The sequence below is a fragment of the Phoca vitulina genome, unplaced genomic scaffold (assembly GCF_004348235.1).
Source record: "Phoca vitulina isolate PV1807 unplaced genomic scaffold, GSC_HSeal_1.0 scaffold22, whole genome shotgun sequence".
NCBI classification, from domain to species: domain Eukaryota; kingdom Metazoa; phylum Chordata; class Mammalia; order Carnivora; family Phocidae; genus Phoca; species Phoca vitulina.
Genome location: NW_022589725.1, coordinates 17,671,110 through 17,677,013, shown reverse-complemented (window position 1 = coordinate 17,677,013; position 5,904 = coordinate 17,671,110). Strand labels below are relative to the sequence as shown.

Genomic DNA, 5,904 nt, shown 5'->3' with positions numbered 1-5,904 from the left:
AGGACCTCTCCTCCAGTAAGTTAAAAAAACCTGACGGCCTAACCCGAGAAACGGTGAAATTGCCTTAAAACCTCCAGCCCCCTGAGCCCAATGCATCGCGCCAACTGCACGATTATCTTCCCGCAGCGATGACAGGGCTCAGTGTCAGGCAGGGTAAAAGGGGGGAGCCGGGAGGGGGAGGCTCCGGGCGGGAGCTCTGCATTCCAGGTGGGCCCCAGGAGCAGGTGTGGCGGGAAGGCGCGAGAAGGGGGGCGATTTCCACGCAGGGAGGGGAGCTCAAAGGGACATGGGGTGGGGGTGCGCGCGGGGAACGCCGCGGGGAGCGGCTGGGGTGGGGGCCGGCTGCCCAGCCCGGGACCCCGCGTGAGGGGGGGCAGCCCCTCCCCCGGGGGAGGCCGGCGGGCGGGGGGTCGGGGGCGGAGAGGGAGGTGGGTCCCGGGCCGGCGCGGGGGCGGGCGGCTCCGCGGCTCCCCGCCCCCGGCCCGCCCCTCCGCGGCGCCATTTTGCAGGCGGCTGTCGCGGGGACCGGAGGCGGAGGCGGCGGCGGCGGCGGCGGCGGCGGCTGGCACTGCGGCGCCGAGGCGCGGCGGCAGGACGGGAGCCCAGCGAGCTGCAGCCAGGTGAGAGCCGGGCCGCCGCGTCCCCCGCCCTGCCCGCGAGCCGCACCTGCCGGGCCGGGCCGCGAGGTGCCCGCCGCGCCCACGAGGCCGGCCTGGCACGGCCCCCGCGCGCTGTCACCGGCCCCGCGGCGCGGCCTGCGCCCCCCCAGCCCCGGCCGGTCCCCCGGGTCCCCGCACTCGCGGGCCTGGGTGGCCGCGGGACCCGTGGATGCCCGGCGAACCCCCAGCCTCCGCCGCCCCACCGGGCCCGCTCGGGCCCCTGGGCGCTCACCCTGCCCTCCCCGGGAGCCGCAGCGCGCTCGGGCCCTCAGGCCGCGCCGCGGGGAGGTAAGTGGGTCCCCCGGGACCCGGCTGGCCGCGGCCGCCGCCTCCTCCCGGGCCCTCGGCCCGCGCGTCCTGGGGTCGCTCTCCCCTCGTCCCTCCCCGGGAGGTGCGCGCGGGCATCCCCGCGCCCCCGGAATTCAGGGCCATCAAGAGGGCGGCGGGGGGGTGCCTTGTACATTTTTTGCTTTCTTCTCTCCTACAAAGGCTGCGCCAAGTAATTTTAGAAGCCGCTCCTCGGACCCCAGGGCCTTTCTCTTCGGCCTGTTCCCCCGGGGGTCGCGAATTCCCCTTGTTGCTACCTTGCTGGAAGGAGAAATTGACATTTTCGAGTGTGACTACTTTAAGGGCTCAGAATTTTCACCGTCCTTTGACTCTGGATATACCCTTGAGTGGGTAGCTGACAGGAACTCGGCCTACAGGCTGGGGGTTTTAAGCATGACTGATGAGAAATTCTTGATTGTCAGAGCAAAGGGTAAATGAGGGTAACTGCAGGTGGAAGAAAGTCACCCATAATTGATTTCTGGGTCTGGGGCGTCAGCGGGGGCTGTTACTTTTATTCTTGCAATGCTGGAAGATGGGAGGGGGACGATGCTGTCCCTGCTGACGTTTGGGTGTGCTGAGAAGGCCGGTGATGTGCGAGGACATGGGACCGGGAGTCCCGAGGCAGTCTGGTTTGAGCTGTCATTAATTGGCCATGTGACTTCTCGCGGCCAGTTTCTTCCTCTCTAAAGCCAGAGACAAGAATCCGGGGTAGCTGAAGGTTTTTTATTTTTATGATTTTGCATTTGAATGCTGTTGGGCTGGGGCCTCACCATTTCCAGTTGTCTACACCTGCCTTTTTACCTTCGCACATGACTTTCCCTGGATAGCCCCGAAGGTGTTGGAATATGGTGAGATTTATAAAGGGCCTTTCAGCTCAGAGATTCGGAATTCTGTCCTGCGTTATGGTGGACTCTTATCAGGATCACTTGTGAACCTGTCACTAGTGGTCTCTTTTCACTTATCCAGAATTTAATAGCGTTTGGGCACCAGCCTTTTAAATGGCCAGCGGTGGGTGTGCAGTGTAAGCCCTTATGGCACACCTGTTAGTTGAAAGAGGTGAGCAGGTGTGTCCAGCCAAGCTACCTGTTTCACCTGACAGCCTGAGCAGGAGCTATCTGCTTTCTAGACCATTTCCTTTGTCAAAATGGCGACCGATTCTTTCTTTGAATTCCAGGGCATTTCTCTTGGTTTTTTTTTTGCTCTGAGTGGGGAGTGATTTTTTTTTTTTTTTTTTTTTAAGGAAAGAGGTATTTCAGGAACTTTACATATTGACTTTTTTTCTTTTTTCACATGGTTGCATGGCAGTTGTATTTTCTGACTGTGGCAAAGTTAATGAAGCTGAGTTCTAATGTCTGTTAGGATGTTTCAAAAATGCTTATGAAAGTACTTGGCTAGAATATCTGTAGAGGGTTTTGCTAGGTTTCATGCCAGCTACATCGTCTGTCTCGTTTGCGTAGCAAAGGCTAGAGGTCTTAGTAGTGCAGGAGTTAGGTGTGGCAGGAGCGAGCTCACATAGCCTTCCGGTAGTCCATCTGCTAATTTGGTGCCAGGTGCTGTTGAACAAATCATTGGTGAGTAACATTCCGTCTTTTGCCCTCAAGGAGCCTAAGGTCTGGGATATTAGAAGTCCTGAATTGGCTATTGCCATCCTGTTCAGTGTCTCTAAAGACAAAGCTGGGATCCTTTTGGGGACTCCTTTCTGGCACCACTGGTATCTTGAGGAATTTTCCCATTTTGCTTAAGGGAATTAAAAGTCAGCAGTCATAATTTGCAATTACATAGTGCTTTGTACTTGTAAATGAAAGCTTTTTAAAAACTTATTTTTATTTAATCCTCTTAGGCTTCTTTTCTAATTTAAACATTTTACAGTCCTTCCCTGACCTGTTTCCAGGCCTTGCCTATAAAACTCCCAACACACTGGTCTGTTCCCAATGCCAGCTAGCCTCATTAATTCATTTTTACTCCCTGCTGTTCTTCCAGTTATTCTCTTCTCAGAGGACCGCCTGTCTGGGCTTTTATTCTTTTGCTAGGGAACATTCCTGCTCCAGGTTAAGCTGTGCATTACTGAGCTGTGCATTACTGATACCATAAGGCATACTGTGTGTGCCTTATGGCACTGTCTTCCTTTTCTCCCCAGCTTTGCTATTTCTAGCCTGTTATTTTGTCTTAGGTTCTAGATCGTTGACACTTGAATAATTGAGGTTTGCTTGCAGCTTATACTTTTCATAGGATTTTCACATATTTAGTACATTTATTGAGAACCTGCGGTGTGCCAGGCAGTGTTTTTGGTGCTCTGGTTGCTGCATGGAGATTCTCTGCCCACATGGAGCTCACACTCTGATGAGGAGGCAAAGAGATTTCATGCCCTGAAGAAGAATCTGGCAGGATTGAGGGTATTAAATGCTGGCGTGGGAGCTGAAATGTTAGGAAGGATAGACAGGGAAGGCCTGAGTCACCTTTAAGTGAAGATGTGAAGGAAGTGAGTCATGGGGATATCTGAAGGCGGAATGTTTCCAGTGGAGGCAGCAGCAGATGCAAAGGCCCTGAGGCAGGAGGAGAGCATTTGGTTTTTGGGGTCAAAGAGACAGTGGGAGTTGAATCATGTAAGGCCATGTGACAGTAAGGTCTATGGATTTTACTTTGAGGAGAATGGGAGCCGATGGAGGGTTTTGAGTAGAGGGGACAGGGACTGACCTAGCTTTTAACAGGGACATGCTGGTTATTGATGTTTGAGAATCAACTAGAAGCAGGGAGGGCAGGGCAGCAGGGTGACCTCCTGGGTGAGGGCTGAGGGTGGTGGTCAGACCAGGGTGATGGCGGGTAGTCGTGGAGGTGGTGAGAAGTGATGGGATTCTGAGGTGGGGCTGAGGAGATCTCTGATAGACCAGATAATCGAGGTGGGGGCGGTATGTACAAAAGAGAGTTGAGGGCAATGTCCAAGTTTCTGGCCTGAGCACTTAGAATGAAAGGAACCCAAGATGTCTGAGATGGCTGAGGAGCAGGTTTAGGGCATGTTGTCATGCCAACCTGACAAACCCAAATGTAGTCATAAAGGGAGGGGGAGTGGGTGTTTGGGGGAGCTCCTCCTCTGCGGAAATGTAAATCTTTCTGAGAACTTCTCGATGTCCGTAGTCTTAATTCTCTCCTCTGACCTCGGCAAGTCCCTGACTTCAGATGTAGGTGGCTTCTAGGGCCCTCTGAAAATGTACTCCACGAAGGAGAGTTCCATCTACTCATTTATTCAATAACCATTTCTTGCACTACTTCAGTGGGGTTGCATGTTATGCAGGCCTAGAATCTAAAGATAGCACAAAAAGCAAAGAGCTGGATTCATCAAAAATGACCTTTGAAAATTCCTATATCCCAGGAAGTGTGGTAGGCAGGATCTGCATATATGCTCTATACAGAAACGTCTAAGTATTCAAGTGTAATGAACACAGTGGTGAACAATGGATAATTTCACAGAGGGTCATACTTCGGACTTAAGTATCCTCACTGCCGTGCACTGTTCAGTAGCTTTAGATTGCGGCCCCAAGCCTTTCTGTTGGCCATCCTTATGACTCCAGTTCTTCCTTATTCATTGTTTCTCTGCAGCCTCAGTGAGTCCTTCAGTTGAGGGGGTCAGAGTTGCCTTGGGCCATTGCTTACCTGGCTGCCCCAAACCATGGCTTTCTCTGGTCAGCGGTCAGGAAAGCCTTCTTCATTCGCAGTAATAAAATGCACTTCTCCTCTGGGAGCCTCTTCAGGCAGTAGAGGGGACCCAAGAAAGACTGGACAGCGGGCCCCATGAGTTACGGGGCCCACTAACACTGCACATCAGCTCTGTGCTGAGCACTTGCGGTCCATATTGTTAGTCCCAGCAACTGGCAGGCAGAGGCGTTCTGGGCTGCATTTTATCGATGAAGAATCTGGAGTTTGGGTAACTTACCTGAGTTCACTCTTGGGTCTTGATTTCTACTCTTAACCTCCAGTAATCTGGGGCCCTCAGTGATAGACTGCCCTTCCCAAGTCTTGTCTGAAGCTCTGGGTTTGTACGTTCCTGTTGGCATAGAAGAGGGTAGAGAAGCTAGTGTTGGGTGCCAGGTGCTCTGCCTAGCACCTCCTGTGTTCACTAATGTCCTTTGATTACGGCAGCCCTGGGAAATGGGTATTACTCTGGTTCCCACTTTACAGCTGAGGGGACTGAGGTCTGGATCCTTCTTGCTCCCCCCCTTCTCTAATCTGGCCTGTTTTTCATTCCTGGCTATGGTGTTTCCTCTGTGTACCCCAGCTTGGTTCTTTGCTCCTCCCTTTTTTTTTTTTTTTTTTAAGATTTTATTTTTTTAAGTAACCTCTACATCCAGCGCCCAACGTAGGGCTCGAACCCACAACCCTGACGGAGATCAAGAGTGGCACGCTCCACTGATTGAGCCAGCCAGGAGCCGCGGGGTCCTTTGTTCCTTCTGTTAGTTCCCCCTGGCATTTCCTGTAGGAATCATCCACAAAGACACCCCCCTCCCCCCAACACATAGGCCTTTCTTTTACATGGTCTCCCTTTGAGGTGATATTCCTTTGCCACCAGCTTCATTAAATTAAACTTGTATTAGCGTTTTCATTCTGGACCATCCCTTCATCCAGGAGGCCATGGTGTTAGGCCTCTGTGGATGGTCTTTCTCCACCCCTCTTCTGATGGAGAGCACTGCTGGAACTGCTGTTCCTCATATAGTCAAATTGGTTTGGCTCTCTTGTCCCCTCCGCAGTGCTGGCTGAAATCCTTTGCTGTCTCCAAAGGCAGATCCACTGGCTTGGGGGTACAATCTCTTCCTTGTCTGACGTGGTAGAACTCAAACTGGAGAGTTTCTCATTCAGAAGGTCTGGGTGGGACCCGATAATTTGCATTTCGGATGCTGCCAGTGAGAGAACAACACCCCCCCCCCCC

General features: G+C 53.1%; 1 protein-coding gene across 3 annotated transcripts in view; it reads left to right on the top strand.

Annotated features, from left to right (window-relative positions):
- The first annotated feature begins 521 nt into the window (after window positions 1–521).
- The window catches only part of SLC23A2 (solute carrier family 23 member 2), a 134,904-nt gene continuing 129,521 nt past the window's right edge, over window positions 522–5,904 (top strand). Inside the window, exon 1 of one of the 3 annotated variants that reach the window (XM_032419974.1) lies at window positions 522–620. The gene's annotated coding sequence lies outside the window, so the exon portion shown is untranslated. The remainder of the gene's footprint in view (window positions 621–5,904) is intronic. The other 2 variants (XM_032419977.1, XM_032419976.1) reach the window with 2 other exon arrangements.